Source organism: Emys orbicularis, chromosome 11 (genome assembly GCF_028017835.1).
Source record: "Emys orbicularis isolate rEmyOrb1 chromosome 11, rEmyOrb1.hap1, whole genome shotgun sequence".
In the NCBI taxonomy this organism is placed as follows: domain Eukaryota; kingdom Metazoa; phylum Chordata; order Testudines; family Emydidae; genus Emys; species Emys orbicularis.
This window is the reverse complement of record NC_088693.1, coordinates 68,827,387-68,848,923: the sequence shown is the minus strand read 5'-3', so window position 1 is coordinate 68,848,923 and position 21,537 is coordinate 68,827,387.

Sequence of the window (21,537 nt, the reverse complement as noted above, 5' to 3'; positions counted from 1 at the left end):
AACTGTGTGCTTTCTCCCATGCTTCAGAGGAGCTCCCCATAAACATCCGTAAAGCTACCTCATTGGGGTACCAGAACGGGGGGGGGGCAGTGGGCCCATCACTCTTTACCTGCCATAAGGGTGAGCGACGGGGGAGGGAGGGGCAGAGATGAGCAAGCAGGGGGCGTGGCCTCATGGGGAAGGGGGGTGGGCCTCGGTTCAGGTGCTGTGGAGCTCCTGCTTTTAGGGAGCTTCCATCGCTCCTGTACCTCATTAGCCAGTTTGAGCTCCCGCCTCAAAAAAACACCTCTCCTTGCTGTGATGGCTACAAAAAAAAAGACAACGGCATTTTGGTGCCATGTTGGGGGGGGTCGGTGTGTGTGGAGGGGGGGAATGGTTGTGCATGCAATCCTAGGCTGTGCAGCTGGGGGGGTTGCTTCTGAATGGCTTGGGAGAGGGCCCTAGATTTATTTTTAAGGTGTTCTCTCTCACCCCCCGCAACCCAGGAGCCATCAACTTGATCCCTTCCTAGCTGCTGAAGCTCATAGCACAAATAACAGGGAAACCCCTGAAAGCAGGAGCACCTGGATATCTGAATGGTGGGATAGCCTAGGACCTGAGAGAGAGAGTCACCAGTTCAATGGAAGTTAGGAGTCCAACTCCTTCTGAGCATGCATCCCTTAGTGCCCAAATCCCTTTGACGGTTGATGTGAATTTTGTGCCTACCTCCTCCAGCCTGCAACCTTCTCAGCTCTTACCCCCAATCAAACCTGAGACTCAGCCAGCACTCATTCCTGGTCTCCCTCCTGCCCGTAACCGAAAGGTGCCCCAAATGGCTGCTTAATCTTCTGCCTTTCCGCTCCGTTAATACAATTCAGTTGGAACTTGCTACATTAGAGCTGCACGCCCTTAAAGATACAATGAGCTGGACAGATTAGGGTGGCGAAAGGAACTTTGCCTCAAGCAAAAGCTATGAAATCTCATCTCCTTTGGTCCTGGGAGCCGAACTGAACTGACATCACCGTTCTGTCTTCCCCCACTCTTGTGTCTGGAGGCCAGCAATGTTTCTCAAGCCGTGGAAAATCTGGCCTTTCAAAAGAGCAGTCCCACTAAACTGAAACTGACAGAACCTTTTGCTGTAGCCCAGAGGACTTGACCTGGGTGAAATAAAACTTTCTCAGACTCTTATTGCTTTCCCCCTCCCCCTTTCTGCTAAACTGTCTGGCACCAGGAGACCAAGAACAAAGTTTCACTGAGCTAAAGGTTTGGAATTCGGCTGTGAGTGATTTAGGGAGTCAGAGATTTAAATGAAGAGGGGAAAGCTGTATCCAAAGTGGAATAGTTTGCCAGAGTAAAAAGGAGGGATTGGTTAACGTTCACTCTAATCCTGGCTATTCTCGCTCCAACCCAGTCTTGCGCTAGCCTTTGCCGGGCTCTTCTGAAATATGGATTCTTGACTTTACAAAGGACTTGGGTGCCATTATGCCCATTTTATAGGTGAGGAAATGGAGGCACAGATAGTGGTTACTGGTCCAAGGTCACAGCAGATCAGTGGCAGAGTTGGGACTAGAATCCAGGAATCTTGAGATCCTGTCCAATGCTCTATGCACTAAGCCACACTGGCCCTCTGAGGTCACCCCTGATTTTTTCACTGGTGTAACTAAGAATTGGGCCCCTAGAAGTGCTGCTGCTTATGCCTCACAAGTTGGTAGCTAGATTATTCAGCCAGTTGAGCACAAAGAAGTACTTCCTTAGGCCAGAAACAATCTGTCTCTGTGCCTTTGCACAGCGTGTGACCAGCCAAACAGGGTGGGAAGTTCCCCTTGCATTCCCCTTCTCTCCCCCTTGCAAGGTGCATCTGCGCAGCCCTGTACACCAGTACTACAGCCAGGGACAATCTAACCCTCTGGGATTTGGTGGCCATTTCTACAAGATTCCAAGCTCGTGGGATGTAGGTGTCTAAACCGGGGCAGAAGCTGTTGGATAGAAATGATGATAAATAGTGCTCAGAAATCTTAGGTTCTGTGACAATGGAATCAAACCATCCCCTTCTTCCTGAAGGCACAGCGCTGTTTGTGCCTCCAAGCTGCAGTACATATCTTCTGGGCCTTGTCTAATCCCCTCCTCCCCCTTCAGAGAGTTTGCCAAAGGATTACCACTTCTGAGGGGGTGTGGGTTTACGCAAACAAGGAAGTGCTATAGATAAATGATGCTTTAAGGAGATGTTTGATATTGGATTGCAAATCCGGAAACCTGGCACTTACAGGCTGTTATGGACGAAAATAACCTGCTGTGTACAAGGCTGACAGTGGTTCCAGTAGAGGCAAAACAATGCACACTTCTACAAGATCTGCCGGCCTCCAGAAGAAAATGCCCACAGCTGGAGTTCTTGCCTATGCGACTGTCTTCACGACATCCTTCTGCAGCAGCTGTGACCACGAGCTGCGCTCATTTCCGGCACTGCTGGGGCAGGGCCAATCTCAGATGAACAACGGCTTATTAGGGCCAATAGCGATGTCCTTGCAGTGTGGTAGCTACTCTGGGATAGAGAGAGAGAGGCACACTGGCAAATTTCAGAAGCCCTAACTTGCATCCAAGTGCAGATCCTGGTCTGGCTTAACAGGCTGCTGCCTGGCTGCCCCAATGTAGAAACGCAGCTTAGTTCAATCTTCACAGCTCGGGAGTCTGGGGTGGAGTTGGAGCCAGGTAGCCCATACTGTGGGGGCCCCCCCAGCAGGAAGGAACAGCTAATGTCTGACAGGCAGAGACCTAGTTTAACTTTTATATTTGGGGGGAGGGGAAACTCTGCCCTGTGTGAGGCTTGCAGTTCTCGCCCATGCTCCCCCAAACTATGCCCATGCTGGCAGGCCCAAACACAAGGCCCTTGCAGGCTGGACTGACTGGCAGGCGGCCAACTGAAGAACGCTGCCTTACGGTTATCTGCTTATGGCAACATGACATACCTTGGGAATTTACACATCGTGTCCCACAGAAAGAAGAATTATCTGCCACCGGCTTGCACGTGACTAGAGAAACAGTGGCAGATGGCAGTGACCGCAGCAAACACAATGGCATTATGTCTTTGTACGGGACTCGTTCCCCAGAAAGAGGGGAGCAGAGGCTGCTGACAATTCCTCCCTGATCCTGCAGACACTTGTCTCCTGGCTTCTCTCTATGCATGAGACTAGTCCAGTGTTTCTCAAACTGGGGTCGTCGCTTGTGTAGGGAAAGCCCCTGGCGGGGTGGGCTGGTTTGTTTACCTGCCGCGTCTGCAGGTCTGGCCAATCGCGGCTCCCACTGGCTGCAGTTCGCTGCTCCGGGCCAATGGGGGCTGCTGGAAGCGGCGCGGACCGAGGGACTTACTGGCCGACGCTTCCAGCAGCCCCCATTGGCCTGCAGCGGCAAACAGCAGCCAGTGGGAGCCGCAATCGGCCAGACCTGCAGACGCAGCAGGTAAACAAACCAGCCCGGCCCACCAGGGGCTTTCCCTACACAAGTGGGGACCCCAGTTTGAGAAACACTGGACTAGTCCCACTGATTGCTTGCAGGATCGGGTCCTTATCTGCAGTGTGTGTTTCCCACAGGATGACCGGGGATGTCTCTGGGTCAGGTGGCAAATGGTACTGTTGGAAGAAGGTGGTTTCATTGCCTCCTCATTGCATGGTCCTGATTGCCATGGAGACCAGATGGCAGAAAATGGAACTGGTTTGTCCTGCCTGAAGGAGAAGTCTACAGCTTTGGCAGTAAGTTTACAAATGCACAGACAGCTCCCTTTCTGAAGAGCAGCATCTCCTACTGGACACGAACAAGGAATCATCCTCTTATTTCAGAATCTCACTTTTCCAGTGGCAGTGACTGCAGTGCAAACAATGGCAGGATCGGTTGACCGAGAGAGAGTAGCATGTGTTGAAATGCATCTGAATCTCTCTTCAGTTGATGTTTTCTAAAGTTGCTCTTTCTTCGGGTCTCTGACAGCCTAAATGGTCTCCCAAACCAGGCTTTTTCTCTCAAGAAAAACACCCCAGCATGAACCTGCCTCAAGTTCTCCATCATAGGGAGCCTTCTGCTAAAGCTTGACCTTCAGAACAAGCAGGTCTGGGATTGGGTGAAACAGAAGTTGGGGCTGGGGAGTTCATTTCTCTTCTCCACTAGAAGAGCAAGGCTGTTGCTCTTGACCATAAACCCAGAGGTCACTTTCATGCTGGCCGTCTTGTAGCCTTTTTCTTTAACTGTGCTTCTAGCACATGTGAAATGTGCCAGCCTTGGAGAGTGGGGTACTGTGTATGTACAGAACACGTACAAGGTGGAGAGAAACCACGTAAACATCCCTACGCTGCTTACCCAGCCCTGTGCTAGAGGGAGCTAATGCCAATTAATGCCATCTAGAAACCCCCTAGGAACCCCAAACTCTGGATCCGAACACTGAAAAGTCTGGATCCTAGTGCCTGCTGGTATATATCGCAGTGTGGCCTCCAGTCCATCAGGAAGTAGACCAAGACATTGGTATCGTTGGACGCCTCAGCATGAAGTGCCTTGCCACTCAGATGATGATGATGTTAACTGGACATTGTTCTCCAACCCCCATCTGCTTTCTCCAGTGTCATTACCACATGAGTTTCTTACTCAATGCAGAATCCCTTTTTTTGGCAATTCCCCGCATCCTAGCTGTCAGCTCCTTGGTTTAATCAGCCAGCCCATTTTTTTTACTCCATCGACTGCATCAACATCTGAGCTTTGCTGGGGTTTCAATGAGCAGGAAGGACAACACTGCGAGAAATAACTAGCGCTATGCAATAGATATTTGCTGACAACGTGATAACACTACAAGCTGTTAGGTGTAGAATGGCATATGTATCCCTGTCAAAGGCAAGTAGCTCTTGTGAATTTTAATTAAAACTGAATTCTTTGTAAATGAATGAACTGGCTTGTGGTAGTTCACAGCAGAATCACGGGTGTGTGTTTTGTTCTGTATACAACAGAGGTGGTGGCCTTCTACATGCTAACATCAGACATTGTTACCTTTCAGTTCTTCCTGTATTGTTCTGTGGGGAGAAGTTTGGGTCAATGATGGAGACTCAAAGCTCAGTGAACTCAAACCCAAGTCTTCCCAAACTCTTTATTTTAAGTAAGAAAGGAAGGGATGGACATGTGCTTATGGAACTGGACTGGTAGGTAGATCTGGCACCAACTTCCTATCACCTTGGGTAGGTCACCTACGGCCAGATTTTTAAAGGAGTAGATAGGTGCTTAGTGGAATGTTTCAAAGTGTGCTTGAAAATCCCTCTAGTTCAGTGGTCCCCAAACCTTTTATGTTCCACCCCTCTTGTAATCTGTCCATGCCCCCCGGGCACCAGGCCACACTGTAGTCGGGGCCAGGAGCCAAAACTGGGGCCTTGGCTGGGAGTGGGACTGGGGCTGAAGCCAGAGTGGGGCTGGGTGGTGCGCTCTCCCCACACTCTGTGGGAACTGGCCTGGACCGCCCCCCCCCAGGGGATACGTCCCACAGTTGGTGGACCACTGATCTCATTGCCTAGCTACATCTTTAAGCACCTAGATACTGTTAAAAATCTGGCCCTTAATTCCTCTGTGCATCAGTTCCCCGTCTGTAAAATGGTGGGAGAAAAGACAGACAAATGAGGATAATATTTCTTGTGTATTTTGATTGTGATCTCTTCAAGGCAGGGACTGTCTCTTACTATGTGGTAAGTTCCCAGCACAATGGAGCCCCCAATATCCGCTGGGACCAGGTGCTGCTGGAATACAAATAAGCAAAATAAGAATTGAGATTTTTACATTAGTCTCTTCTTCATACAGGATTATATCTAAATGAGAAATATTCAGGTTCCACATATGGTTTGGGTGCTGGCAATTGTTAACTACAAAGTAGTTCTGAGTCTTCAGAAACCATGTGATGTTCCCAAGAAACCAAACTCTTAAGTTCCACCTTCCTTGAGGCAAGGTTGAAAGCAGAATCTGCAAGCAGAAGTTGAAACTGTTTTTACTTAGAAAGAACAGGAGTACTTGTGGCACATTAGAGGCTAACAAATTTATTTGAGCATAAGCTTTCATGGGCTACAGCCCACTTCATCGGATGCATGTAGTGGAAAATACAGTAGGAAGGTGTGTGTGTGTGTGTGTGTGTGTGTGTGTGTGTGTGTGTGTGTTCGCGCGCGCGCAGCGGGTCGTACTGAAAGGTGAACTGTCAGGTTGGAGGGAGGTTACCAGTGGAGTTCCTCAAGGTTCGGTTTTGGGTCCGATTTTATTTAATCTATTTATTACTGACCTCAGAACCAAATGTAGGAGTGGGCTGATAAAGTTTGCGGGTGACACAAAGTTGGGAGGTATTGCCAATTCGGAGAAGGATCGGGATATCCTGCAGGGAGATTTGGATGACCTTGTAAACTGGAGTAATAGTAATAGGATGAGATTTAATAGTGAGAAGTGTAAGGTGATGCATTTAGGGATGACTAACAAGAATTTTAGTTATAAGCTGGGGACGCATCAGTTGGAAGTAACAGAAGAGGAGAAGGACCTCGGAGTCCTGGTTGATCGCAGAATGACTATGAGTCGGCAATGTGACGTGGCCGTGAAAAAAGCTAATGCGGTCTTGGGATGCATTAGGCGAGGTATTTCTAGTAGGGATAAGGAGGTGCTGGTTCCGTTATACAAGGCACTGGTGAGACCTCATTTGGAGTACTGTGTGCAGTTCTGGTCTCCCATGTTTAAAAAGGATGAACTCAAACTGGAACGGGTACAGAGAAGGGCCACTAGGATGATCCGAGGAATGGAAAACCTGTCGTATGAAAGGAGACTCGAGGAGCTCGGTTTGTTTACCTTAACCAAAAGAAGGCTGAGGGGGGATATGATTGCTCTCTTTAAATATATCTGAGGGATAAATACCAGGGAGGGAGAGGAATTATTTCAGCTCAGTACTAATGTGGACACGAGAACAAATGGATATAAACTGGCCGTCGGGAAGTTTAGGCTTGAAATTAGACGAAGGTTTCTAACCATCAGAGGGGTGAAGTTCTGGAACAGCCTTCCGAGGGAAACAGTGGGGGCGAAAGACCTCTCTGGCTTTAAGATTAAGCTTGATAAGTTTATGGAGGGGATGGTTTGATGGGATAACGTGATTTTAGTCAATAGGTCAATAACGTGCCATCGCTGGTAATTAGTAACAATGGTCAATGATGGGATATTAAAAGTTACTACAGAGAACTTTTTCCGGAGGGTCTGGCTGGAGAATCTTGCCTGCATGCTCGGGGTTCAGCTGATCGCCATATTTGGGGTCGGGAAGGAATTTTCCTCCAGGGTAGATTGGCAGAGGCCCTGGAGGTTTTTCGCCTTCCTCCGCAGCATGGGGCAGGGGTCGCTTGCTGGAGGATTCTCTGCGACTTGAAGTCTTTAAATCATGATTGGGAACTTCAACAGCTGAGTCAAGGGAGAGAATTATTCCAGGAGTGGGTGGGTCAGCTTTCGTGGCCTGCATCATGCGGGAGGTCAGACTAGATGATCATAATGGTCCCTTCTGACCTTAAAGTCTATGAGTCTATGAGATCATAATTAGGCCTGCACTTTCACATGGCTCTGAAAGCTGGGCACTGAGTATCAAGTATTTCTTGTACCAATATGGGGGGGGAGGGAGAGGGAGAGGGAGAGGGAGTGTGTGTGTGTGTAAGTATGAATCTCATTGAAGACATCCATCTATCTATCTGCTGTATGCTCAGATAAGGTATATTACACCGGGTGTCACTTACTGGCTAAGCATTGTAGCACAGTTTAACATTCCATTACATCTCCCCCTTAAACTTTACATTCCTACTATGTACAAAATCACTATTCCATTCACTATCATGCTATCTTTAAAGTTCAGTACAGATCAGTCTATTAAGTGTCACTAAATCATACTGTAAAAAGCAACAGAGAGTCCTGTGGCACCTTTAAGACTAACAGATGTATTGGAGCATAAACTTTCGTGGGTGAATGCCCACTTCGTCAGATGCACGACGAATGACACATGTCATGCGTCTGACGAAGTGGGTATTCACCCACGAAAGCTTATGCTGCAATACATCTGGTAGTCTTAAAGGTGCCACAGGTCTCTCTGTTGCTTTTTACAGATCCAGCCTAACACGGCTACCCCTCTGATTCTTAAATCATACTGGTTTTCTAATTACTTGACCTGAATGCAAAACAACTTGGTCATCTGGCTGTCCATTAGCTGCAAAGACTGTCTGTGGTTCATTTTAGAATCTGAGTCTTCTGCTTGTTTCGTATCTGATTTCCGTACAGTTTGCTCTCTTTTTTTTTTTTTTTCTGACGAACAAACTGCACGTCAGTGTTTTCTATTGAACTCCCCACTGTCAGTCTTGATCCTATGAGCTGGGCAACGAATTCTTTGTCTTTACAACAGCTGGCGTTCTCTACCCAGTTTCATGCAAACAGTCACCAAGTTCTAGACCTGGCTGCTGTTTAACTGAGTGATGTCTGCTGTAAAAGTGTTTGTAAGCTCTCTTTGCCTTTTTATCTGATTTGGCTACTCTCTTTGTGTCTGGCCACTTTGGAGACACTGAGGAAGAGAGAAGCAGATCTTGAATACAGTGGCAATGAAAATATTAAGATGGATGCTTGAAGTTACAAGGATGGGCCATGTTCGAGATGAATGAATCAGGCAAAGTGTGAAGGGGATACCAATTATAGCACAGCTGTGGGGATCAAGGCTTAAATGGTCTTGGGCATGCGGAAACATTGGAAGAATAATTAGGAGACAAGGCATTAAACTTAGGGGTGGAGGGCAAAGGAGGGGTTGGAAGACCCCAAACTAGATGGCTGGATGTCACACATGGATTTGTCTAGAAGGATAAGATGGCAGTAGCGCCTGGAGGCTGCTGCTGTGATTGGAGCCATGTTGTTCTAGGCTCTGTACAAGTGCAGTGTGAGCAACACTCCTTGCCCCAAGGAGCTTAGCGTGTAAACAGCCGTGACTAACACAGTGTGGGATGTAAGATGCAGGCACATAAAACGGAAACCATTTGCTCAAGGTCACCCAGCAGGAGAGGGGCAGAGCCAAGAACAGAGCCCAGATCTCCTGGCCGCAGCCCACTGCCCTATCCAGAGTGCACATGATGGCTGGGAAGGGGCAGAGCGGCTGGCTGGGAGGTGGCTATGGATGATATTCATAATGCAGGCTGGAATCAGGAATACTGCAGGGCAGGGGTGTACTGTGTCAGGGTCTCCTCCTGCACCTCAATCCTGACTGGCCAGTCCCATGAATGCTCCCGGTGGAGCAGAAGCTGCTGTCTATGGCAAACTGGGCAGTGACTTGGTGATATAGCTGTCTGTCTACTAGGGAACCAAGGGGTTAAGAGCGGCCCATAAACTCACTTCCATTTGTGGCCAAAGGTCTCCAGAGCTGAAAAACTTGTGCATAAAACCACCGCAGTCCCTGTCAGCTGCTGTATTTTGTATAGTTCTGTATAAGCGTGAAATGAGGCTTTCAGCTTTTCACTGCAGCTCTCAAGGCTCATTGTCCAGCACCTTCCCTCTGTTTGCTAATTCTGCAGTGACCGCGTGACCCTCACCACCACTAGGGTGACATGTAAGAGATGCCCCTGACGTAGGAAGCTCTCTTGGCTTGGGTAACTCTGGCTCCTCCCCCCCATCCCCAGTTTCTTGCAAATGTGGGGAAAGTCACCACCACTTTTCTTCCGGGGTTAGCTCTGGCACTAGTCCCAGTGCCTAGGTGCATGACAAGGACCTGCCACATTTATGGTTAGCAATAATTCGTCTATCTGAGGCAGGAGTTCTCTCTCCACATTTTTTGGTGGCCTCCGAGCATGGCCGCCAACTTTTGCTTGGGGCCGCTCTGATAATTTTTCCTGAAATATTTAATTCACTTTATTTGTTTTTTCCCTGAATATGCACACATCCATGTCCAAATCACTGCAATTTATTTATGTAGGATTTTCTGTAGACTCAATAATAATAATTAATTAATGTACAGTTGTCTCTATTCTTTAGTGGACTTCAACAGAATAGACACAAATAAGGTGCTCTCCATATTGTCTTTTGTTATTGGTGTTTCTTTAGCGTTTTTGGTTTTGGTTTTTTGGGGGGGGGGGTTGACTTCAGGACAGTAAGTCTGCTTCTCTGAAAAGTGATATTTGTATGTTTATCACTTTTCGCAGCAGCAGGCTGGCTAGCTAGCTAGCTGGGAGGCAGCAAAATGATATTAACAAACCACTTTTCACAACAGACTTATGAAGCCGGGGCGGAAATTAAGCCCAGATGGGGAGGTGGGTAGGGAGGCAGCAGGGACCAGGGCCGATGGATGGGGGGGGGCGGGGTGAGGCAGCGGGGACCAGGGCCGATGGATGGGGTGTGTGGGGTGAGCCTAAGGTCAGCACCTACTGCCACACGGCTGAAACCCGGGATCAGAAGACACAGCAGGGGCCAGGACCAGAGCCATCCCTAGGCATACGCAGCATATGTGGCTGCGTAGGGCACCGGAAAATTTGGAGCACCATTCCCCTCGCTGGCCGTGGCCAGAATCCTCTCTTCTCCAGCCCCTCCCCTGTGCTGGGCTGGCGGGCTTCTCCCCGCCTCCTCCCGCCCTCCCTCCTCAGCTGGCCGGCTGAGGGCTCCAGCCCCCGGCTCTGCCGCTCCAGCCCCAGGAAGCCCAGAGCGGTGTGGCCAGTCGCTGGCGGCTGGGCCCACCGCTGAGCGGAGTCCCTCCCTGGACAGGAGGCGCGAAACTTCCACGGGAGTCAGCGGGGGGGGGGGGGGGACTTTAAAGTGACAGTGTGCTCACTGTCTCACACTTCCCCCCCCTCTCTGTCTCTTCACCCCTCCCCCCCCCCCCCAAACACACACAGACAGACTGGCTCTCACACCCACATACACTCTGCCTCTCACGAGTCGGTCCCCCAATAGAGAGAGAGCGTGTGTGTGTGTGTGTGTGTGTGTCTCTCTCTCACACACACACACACACACATATATATATATACAGGTCTGTCGCATCTTACGCGTATTTAACATGCGCGATTTCAGCTTTACGCGGTCGGCAAAAAAAAAGAGAAAAATAACAATTTTAATACTGTACCTGTAGTGCGGGTGATTTTGCCCGCCATTGAACTCAGTGTAATTTTGACTATACGCGGTTTTCGCTTTACCCCCGCGTAAGATGAGACTCGCCTGTACACACACGCACACACTTGTATTATTGTTGTAGTTATTACTGCTTGGTACTTCCTGTCCAAATGCTTGTGGCTAATTAACGCAGAGCAGGCTCTGCCGTGGCCTCTGGCAAGCTGCAGCCCCCGTGTGACAGCGCGAAGCCTGTCTTGAGGCACTGCCGCAGCGTTTGCTGCGTACGAAGCTCAGTGTGGATTAGCCTTTGGAGGGAGGTTCTGGGGGGACCGTGGGCTGGGGTGGTGGCTGTGCTCCCTTGACACGGCTGGGGACTATCTTCAGTGGAGCATAGGGGCACCAGTTTAATAATACTGCATAGGACCCCATAAATCCTAAGGACAGCCCTGGCCAGGACTGATTGTGGGGGTGGGAATGGTTAGCCCAGGACCGGCACCTGCCACTGCTGCACAGCTGTGGGCTGGATCCTGCGGCCCTGCAGCCAGAGTCCGAAACCCTGCAGCTGGAGGACTGAGCCCTCCACCACATGGCCGGAGCCTGGGGCCAGAGGAGGCAGCAGGGGCCAGGGATGATGGCGGGGAGGGGGAGGCCAGGGCCGAAGCCTGAAGCTCCGCGGCCAGGGGATGGAGTCTGCTGCCCACCACCCAAGGGCTGAAGCCTGAGTCCCACCGCTCCTGAGAAGGTGAGACACTCTCACCAGCTGCCTGCTCCTCTGGCGTTGGCTGCTCCAGAGGAGATCAAGGCCCAACCCCTGCTGGCGGCCCCAGGGAAAGGGCCTCTGCCCGCCCATCACCGCCTAGGAGACTGCGCACAAAAAGCTCCTGGTGGCCACATTTGAGAAACCCTGACTAAGGTGGTTACTTAAGTGACTTGTCCAATTTGGCTCTGAAGCATCTCAATAAAGCCAGCGACCAAATAAAGGATGTACCAAAGTCAGCACCTCCTTCCTCTTGCTAAAGCCTAGGGCAAAAGAACAGACCGTACCAGTTTCGCCTTATGCAACTGATGATCCTGGAATGGATGGCTGTGTGGTGGCAGGTTTGGAGTAGAGGTTTACAGCAATGATCATGCTGCTATTTTCTGCTGGCTTGCATGTGTGTTCCAGCACAGTCACATCACGCTCCATTGGCATCCAAGATGTCTGTAGCAGGGACAGAATAGGGTTGAGTTGTGTAGACAGACCTACATGGCGGATCCAGACCGGGGCGTAGGGGCCCCCTGAGCCTGGGTGTTTGTTTCCGTGGGGGGAGAACTATCCCTGCCCTATAGCCCCTTTGGGCTAGCTGAGTTACCTTGAGGGCCATGGGGCATTGATGAATTTGTCTCTTAAAGGGCCAGTCTGGAGACACGGTGCTTCAGTGGGAACTTGAGAGATCTTGGTACCCCTAGCAGGTGTCCTGGTGCTGCAGGGAGCATATGGCAGTGCTGTCCACCCCTTGTTGGATGAGACTATATGCTGCCCGAGCAGCAATGTAGGGTGGTGTAAGGAACTCAGAGGAGACTTTGGTGGCTTTACAGCTTGATTAACCAAGTTTTCTAAAATATTATTACCCATTACAGAGTTTCTTGGGGTAGTTCAGAGATTTCCTATTCCTGTTACCTTGTAATAACCTTCATCAGATCTGTGCCCTGCACCAGCTCCCTCTCTGCAAGGACAGGCGAAGTGTTGTCTTTGTGCTGCTCAAACCAAAAACCCAGATAATCTGGGTCCAGCTCATCTAGGTCCAACTCTGGCTCACACTGCAAAATTCAGTCTCCCAACTGAAATATGCCTACCTGTACAATGAAATACAGCAGACTCAAAGGATGATCTTGTAGTTAAAGTCCTGGACTAGAACTCGGGAAATCTGCCTGCCCCAGAGTTTATAATTACCCTCCCTGTTTAAAAACGTGCATTCTCGTTCCAGTTTGAACTATGCTGATTTAAGCTTCAGGCCATTGGATCGTGTTGTCTGCTTGATCAACGAGCTTTCTAGTATCCTATCTCCTCCCTGTATCGGGACTAAATTCTCTTAATTTTCTCTTTGAGCTTCTTTAGTCTGTCATGAAGTAGGTTCATTGTCTGGAAAGCACTTCTCATAGCACATCTCTGAACTCTTCTCCCCTCCTCCCTTTTTTGTTTTTGTTTTTAAGCATCCTGTTTAATGTACAGACACCAGAACCACATGCAGTATTCCAGTAATGGTCTCCCTTATGCCATATACAGAGGCAAAACAATCTCCCTACTCCTGCTTGGCATTTCCCTATTAAGATATCCAATTATTGTGTTAGCCTTTTTGTCACAGCATTGCAGTGCGAGCTTTTGTTCAACTGGCTATCAACAATGATGCCGGAGTATTTTTCAGAGTCCCTACCTTCCAGAATACAGTCCCCTACCCCACAAGGGTGGCCTACGTTCTTTTATTCCTAGATGTTTGACCTGGCCGTTGACTGTGTTTAAAACATGTTGGTTGGTTGTGTCTAGCTTGCCAAGCTGACCTGTCCTCATTGTAATTTACCACCTCACTGGTCTGTCTACAAGCTTTATGAACAATGACTTTATATTGTCTGCAATAGTTGATAATTCCCCCTTGACAACTGTATCTCAGTGTTAATTATCTTTTAATCCATTTAATATGTCCCCTGCTGCTTTTGTGTACATTTTTAGCTGTGTGTGTTTGTACAGCACCTGGCACAATAGGGGTCCAATCTCAGTTGAGGTTTCTGTGTGCTACTGGACTACAAATAATGTGCTGTTGGCGAACTTGAGTTTGTTACCGTATCTAAATGAACAGTGAAAATAAAGAATTCTCATTAGTGCCTAACACACTGCAGTAAAACTCTGGCTATAAACTCCCTTTAATTGGCCATATAGATACAAACCCAAATGACATTTAGAAACATATTCCAGCAGCATTACTGATAATTAACGCAGAGCAGGGGTGAGCCATTGGCCTGTGTTCCAGTTTAGATATCTATGAGAATATAAATAGAAACAGAGCAATAACCTCAGCCTATTTACTGGAATAAGAGAAGTCTCTGGATGAGATTTCAGACCTTATCTGTATGTGAGTACCAAACAATGAAATATAAGTAGGGCCCTACCGAATTCACAGCCGTGAAGAACGTGTCACGGACTATGAAATCTGGTCTTTTGTGTAATTTTACCCTATGCTATACAGATTTCACAGGGGAGACCAGCGTTTCTCAAATTGGGGGTCCTGACCCAAAAGGGAGTTGCGGGGGGGGGGTCCACAAGGTTATTGTAGGGGGATCACAGTATTGCCACCCTTACTTCTGTGCTGCCTTCAGAGCTGGATGGCCAGAGAGCGGTGGCTGCTGACTGGGAGCCCAGTTCTGAAGGCAGCACCGCCACCAGCACAGAAGTTAGCGTGGCAATACTGCAACCTCCCTACAATAACCTTGCGACCACACACACACACACACACACACACACACACACACACACACACACACACACACACACACACACACACACACACACACACACCCTCCATTTGGGTTAGGATCCCCACAGTTAAAACGTTATGCCTGTTGGCCACTCCTCCTTGCTCAGCTGTGGTGGTGGGGCAGGGCATGTAAGAACCCTCTTGGGCCCTGTGAGGAAGTGCAGTCAACACACAATCTAGCCCTGAGTCAACTGAGCAAGGCCCATAGCATTAGCAGAGCCTGAACTGCCAACTCCCGGTACTCAATTAGGCGATGCTACCTTTCAAACGTCCTGTACACACGTTTTGATCGATCACCTAGCTTAACCTACACCAGTGGTTCTCCAGCTATTTACCATTGAGAGCTGCATGTGCAGCTCTGTGTTGTGAGCCGTATCTACACAATATATGTACTATCCGTATGGCCCTGAGGATGTCACATGGGCTGCAGCTGGGTGCTGATTAGGTCGCAAGCAGCCTGCAGGCTGAGAACCACTGACCTACGCGTTGCCAACCTGAAGAGCGGACGCGGTCTCCTGTGTTCCATTGCCATTCTTAAGGGTGCTCAAACCTTCTTCCATACTAGTTATGTCTCCACTGCAATCCACGGTGTGACTGCAGCACGGGTAGACCTGGCATGGCTAAAAATAGCAGAAAAGAGATGGTGCCATGGCTTCAGCATGAGCTGCACAAGTCAGCCCAGGGGCGCGGAGTACATCCTCACATTGCTAGCCCGGTCCCCCATGTCTACACGGCTATGTTTAGCTGTGCTAGCGTGGGTAAGGCTAGCATTGCTACGTCTATCTGAGCTGCAATTCCACCGAAGGTTGCAGTAGATACATAGTGTTATGTCAGCATGGATCTGCAATAACTCTCTCTCCAATGCAGGAAATCCTCGTGTGTACTGCTGACGTATTAGTGAACCCTTCGAATGGTGGCAGGCTGTTGGCCCAATGAATGCTGGGGTGGGCGGGATGTCTGTGCACACACTCGTTGCAACATCCTCCAAAGGCGTAAATTAATATTCCCCTGCAAATCTCATTCATTCCCTGCAGGAGGGTGATGGTTCCAAGCTTTGTCGTGTCCCTCTCGGCAATGGTGCGTAAAGCGTATCACCATAGCACTGAGCACACACAGTGGCTCACCGAAGGTTCTACTGCACGTCCAAGGAAAAACCCTGACCCTCTCTTGGGTATTCCTGGTGCTGCAGGAAGGAAGGCTCAGACCTAAGACGGATGAGCCCCAGTATACAGAAATATGGTTGGTTCTGAGCTCATAAGACGAATGCTAGTTTAAAAACATAAGCCCTCTCCCTGCTGAACCGAAATACGCTTCTGCTTCCCACTGGCAGCAAAGCAGGAGGGAGCCCATTTCTCATGGACAGAGATGCCTTCTCAAAAAGCCTGTCTGGAAGAAAAACATTTGCCTTTCAGTGCCTGGCACTGCTGCCTGGGATACCCTCCCAGCACCATGCTGCTGTTCCACTTAGGCAGTTCTCTCTTTCAGGACTAAACTGCTGCCATCTCTGACTTCTGTTTTTTCCAGTACTCTGTTCCCTGGCTGGACATCGATTTGCATACAAATGGGAATGCCTGCTGGCAAAGGGGCCTCATTCCAGCTTCTCTTTGGCTGTGGCAATGCAACTGTTCTCCCGTCTACAAAGATGGATGCCATCTCTCCTTGCTGAGATTGTCTGCCAGGCAATGGGCCCGATCTTGCTACGCAAGCATAAATCAAGAGTAATTCCAGATCCTGGGCTGGCATAAATTGATGCAGCTTCATTAAAATGGAGCTATGCTAATCTACCCCCGCTGGAGACCTGGCCCAATGCACTTTTACCTAGGGTGACAAGAAGCAAGTGTGAAAAATGGGGTCGGGTGGGGGGTAATAGGCAGCTATATAAGAAAAAGCCCCAAATATCGGGACTGTCCCAATTTTATAGGGTCATCTACTTTTACCAGAGAGTCAGGCCAACATTTCGCTCCTCTGCTTTGGTGTAAATCCAGAGGAACTCCCTTGACATCAGTTGAGTTACATTCTGAATATATGATATATGGCAGAGAAGCGCTTCAAAACTTTCCTTTCAGTAATTTACTTACCCAGTACTAGAGCATCATCGCACTGTAGCCATTTTCATTAAATTCTGATTAAATTATTGGTAATCCACCTCACGTTCCTGGCAGATAACATTCTTTCCCTGTGAATTTGTCCTGTGAGGCAAAGTTTTTTACTTCTGTTTTCAGGGAACCGATAACGAATTTGGCTGGCTGAACTGTAGGTCTTGCCTTGTTTGTGAACCCATGGCATGGTTTTTGATGCTGTTTTGAATATACAGTTCAATTAATTTGCACCAGCAGGGCATAAAACATGAGGGGCTATATTTTCACATACAAACGTGTATGTGTGCACCTGCACGCCCAGTGCAAGACAAATAGATAACACCAGTGCAGGGGCCACGCACACTCCCAGCTCAGGTATTTTGTGTATGTTATATGAGCTATTTAAGGAATATTTTTAGAGAATAAAAAAGGGACAATTTCTTGTATCCCTCCACTTGTAATGCCATGTGCTTTAGTTCAACTATGCAGGTCTTGGAGTGAGACATTGAAAACCTTTACAAATAACCTAAAACCTTGGTTCAATGACCATCTCTTTGTTCTCTGTTTGTGCAGCACCTAGCACTATGGGGCCTATTCCATAACTAGGGCCCCGCGGCACTATGGTAATAAAAATAATAATATACCACATTTCCCCCCCTCATGCATATACCACCCACCCATTAATCCATCTCCTCCAGATTTGTTCTTGCATTTCAAACCCACAAGCCAGTCCAGACAGCCTCCATTTTCTCAAAATCCACCCCCCACACAAATCTCTTCCCTCTCCTGCAAAATGTTGACTGACTCTCGAAATGTGGCCTGTCTAGATCATAGTAACCCTTCCTGAGCACCAGGACTAGTGAGATAAGTCCTGCGGTAGAGAGAATTTTTCTGTAAACAGTTTGTGATTTAAGAGTCCAAGATCTTATGCCTTTCCAGAGCTGAGCGCAAGGTGCTGGGTTGCACTGGGAATCCCCATTGGCTTAAAGCAGAGCTGGTCAAACAAAAGTTGGTTTATTGGGGGGGGGTGGGGGGGGAATTTCATTTTAATTTTATTGAACATTTTCAACAAGAAAAATGTTTCATTGAGGGGTGAGGTGGGGAAAACTCACTTTTTTTACCCCCTGGAAAAGGGGGAGAAAGTTTGAAAAGAAAGTAGGGAAAATCCCAACCTACCCCATCCAACTTCACTTCAAAGTTTTCTATTGGCAAAAAGAAACTTCAACCAATAGCACAACTTTTCACTTGTTTTGGCCGATAAGCCATTTTTCATCCAGAGAACTCTTCACTGTAGCCCTCGTGAGAAGCTGTATTTAAAGCTGCCGTTTCTAGCCCTGTAAACTTGCAAGAGATCGTTTGGCATCCTGAGGATGGGTGTCAGTCCTCCGCAGCGAATGCTCTCGCCGGGCGTGGGGAGAGGCTTTCCTCTCAGGAGCACTCACTAGCTGTCTCCAAGCTTCTGAAGTGGCTTCCCGCAGAGGATTTACCAGGGAGCCTGAGAGGGAATCTGGGCACCTTGCACTCAGAACCCAACACCCTCGCCACTTCCTGCGGTGAGGGGGCCTTGGTTCGAGGACTCACCATGGCACCCGGTGGGGAAGGATATGAGCCTTGCTTCTTGACCCCCGATGTCCTCCAGTGCTGCTAACTAGGGTGACGCTGAGATGGAGGCCATGACTTGGGGTCCCCTGAGCTGACTTCAGCCTTCTCTGGGCCTCTGCCTTGGCCCTGGGGCCTCTCCCATTAGAGGGCCTGTTAACAAAGGTCTGATGCCCAGGAGTGCCGGGGAGAGACTGCTCGGCACAGCCTAGCCCCGGGCGCCAGGGAAGTGACTGCTCATGATCGTCTAGCCCCAGTCCCATAAAATGGGTCCGGGTTACAAAAGGCCAATGCCCCGCTCTTTATCCAGTGACTCCTGGTACAGGGGTGACTGGCTGCAGCGTGTTGTGAATTCCCCTCCTCGGGCACAGGCCTCATGGGGTAAGCTGGACAGAAAGGCCTAGTCACGGAGGGTACCAGGCCTGCTTGGCTGGTGCCTGGGTTAGCTTCCTGCGAAGCGCTCCACTGTGAAGCTGCAGTTTGGTAAGAGGCTCTCTGACCAGCCGTGAGGGAGCCAGGCCTTGGGGAGCGGCAGAGAGAGCAGGCTGCGATGAGAGGGGACTAGCCACAGTCGGGCCGTGCAGCTCTGTGAGCCAAAACTCAGAGGCACCTCAGCCCAGCTTCCGGAGAGAGGGGCTCCCTGGGGAAGCGTTGTCCCTAATGTCAGTGTCTCTAATGTCAATGCTGCCGTTCTAACCCATTCAGCTAGGCCGGCTCCGTGCAGGGAGCGTCAGCCCCAGATGCAATGTGGTTTCCTGTTTGTCAAATAGGTCAAAGGTCGCTTTTGGTGTCTGCAGGCCCCGAGTATTCACCTCCCTAAACAAGGCCTCAGGGGACAGCGGGGAATGTTGTATCATTAAAAATTAATTGAGGTCAGCCAGCTGGGCACATTAAGCATTAATGGCTCTTGAGTTGCTCGAGTGATTCATCCTTGCCTGCGGGGTACACTAAACAGCGGGCCCATCTCATGCAGCTTAGCGGCCTGCGCCAGTCCCACAGAGCAATACGGGGAATTCCACTATGCTTCCAGACACTGCCTCACGGCATGAAACATCATTGCCCAAGAACGTCCTCAGCCTAAATCCTATTAGCAGACTAGGATATTCTCACCGACCTTGTTCACAACCCGTTTGTGGGGAATGCATGTTCCTTGCACTAGTGTTTGATGCAGCAGGACTTAGACACCCCTCCCCTTACCCCAAGCTGACAGTGATGATGTTTAGTGCATATTTTTACAATAGCTATAAACTTTACTTTTACAGATACCACTGCCTAGATGTAGCACTGCTTTCTCTAATACATACAGAAACTTTTCGGAGATGTTTTTTATACGCCCTGGGCTAGCGTAGGTGTTTGATATAGAAAAGGAATTAGAACCTGTTGTATGATTAGAAGAACATAATGTGTCTGTCATGCACGATTGCACTTTTGAAGCTATTCCATCAGTTGAGAGGATGCAGAGTAAAGTCAGATGTGGAGACGGCCATCCTGGAAGAGAGAGGAAAATACTGCTGTTTATATGGGAGTCTGTCCCTCCCCACTCTCCTTCCTTCCCAGGCTCTTGAGACCAACTTTATTTAAGTGGGAAAAATAGAGCAGTGGCGAGAGAGCGAGCTTTGGTTGGTGCAGTGTATCTGTTCGCATAGAAAACATGAATGAAGGAAGCTGCCCAACACTACTAAGCATTATCACCCTCTAACACATGAACTGAGGCACAATTGTCTGGGACACAATTTTCAAATGTGGGTGCCTAAAGCTCGGCACTTAAAACCTAACCAAGTGATCTGACTCCTCAGCGGGGCTGAGCACTTGTAGCGCACGTTCAAGTCCGTGAGAGCTCCGTGTGCATGTACCAGTTCAAACCAATCTCCAGGGACCAACACAGCCAAAGAAAGGATTTTTGGACAAATAGCCTGGTTTTAAAGTGACTCGGGGCCTTCTTCCTGATCCGGGGAGTAAGAATGATTGGCTGGGTCCCAAGCCCACGTTTGACGGCGGCTCCCTATTCCCCTGCTCTGCCTGCTTTGTCACAGTCCCAGAAGTTCTGGCTAATCCGTGCCCACCTACTTCTGCCTGCAGGTGAGCAGCACTCGGCACCCACTGAAGGGAGGCAGGGGGATGGGTGGCCTAATACCAGCCTGTGGCGATTGAAAGGTGCCCTTTGTTCCTCAGTGAGGGGCTGGGGTAAGGGGGCAGGTGCAGAACCAGCACTGGCAGGAACAGGCCATTAATGCAGGGCGCCCACTGGCAATGGGCCAAAAAGAACCGATGCATCAGAGCAGGCGTGAGGGCGAAGTGAGCGCCTTAGGAGTCAAGCGACCTGCTGTCGCAGGAGGTGGTGAAAAGGTGCTGGTTTTGTTGTTGAGACGCCGTCCTGGGGCTGATTCTGGCACTTGCTGCTGGGGGGATGTGTGGTTAACTCACACTTGTGGTGTGCGGGATGTTCATACGTTTGGTGTGAAAAGAGACCTTGCAGCAGCAGGTGGACCAGAGCCTGTAGTTGCACAGAACTTAATTAGGAGATGCTCCAGGCAGCCCATAACAATAGCTCTAGAAACCCTTGGGCTTAATTAGGAAACTGGTGAATTTTTCTGCTGTTGTCTGATCAGAATGAAATTGAACGAACGATAGGGGCTGGAACTGCCTGGAACTGTGAAGTGGAGCTGCCTTTTTGGGTCTATTAAAACCAGTTGAAGCTGAACCAGTAAGGTTCATTTAGCCCTAAGGGAGTCTCTGTATACTTCAATCTCCTCCTATATTGTAATAGGAATATTCTTCCCCTTGTCTTTTATGTAAAGTGGTGTTGATGTGCACTGCTGCATGGCTCTCTGGATCTACCCAGACATGACTATACTTCAGGAGTGTGTGAAGTGACTCTTGTGTGAAAAGCATTTGGGGATTTCCTTGGGCTGAGAGGCCGTTTGTACAAATGTAATAGGTTGATTTGTATTCAGCGCAATCCAGACTATTGTGTGACCTAGCGCAGGGAGCTTAACATAAAGGGACGCTATTCTGGGACGCTCGCCTTCTTCTGCCAGACTGAAGTGTAGGGAAGGTGCTTATAAAGAAACACAATGAGGATTAATCTGAGCTGCAGCTGTTTTGAGCTGCTGATACATGCAGTACGGTTGATTTCAGCATCCGATGAAAAGCCGAGAGAGGCTAGGAGGAAGAATAGTGGGGCAGAAAGTAACACAAAAAGGGAAGGGAGACAGAATGGACTTGTATGTGCCCCTGACTGGAGCCTCTGTGGTGCTGACAAGTAGGTATCCCCACTGAGGACT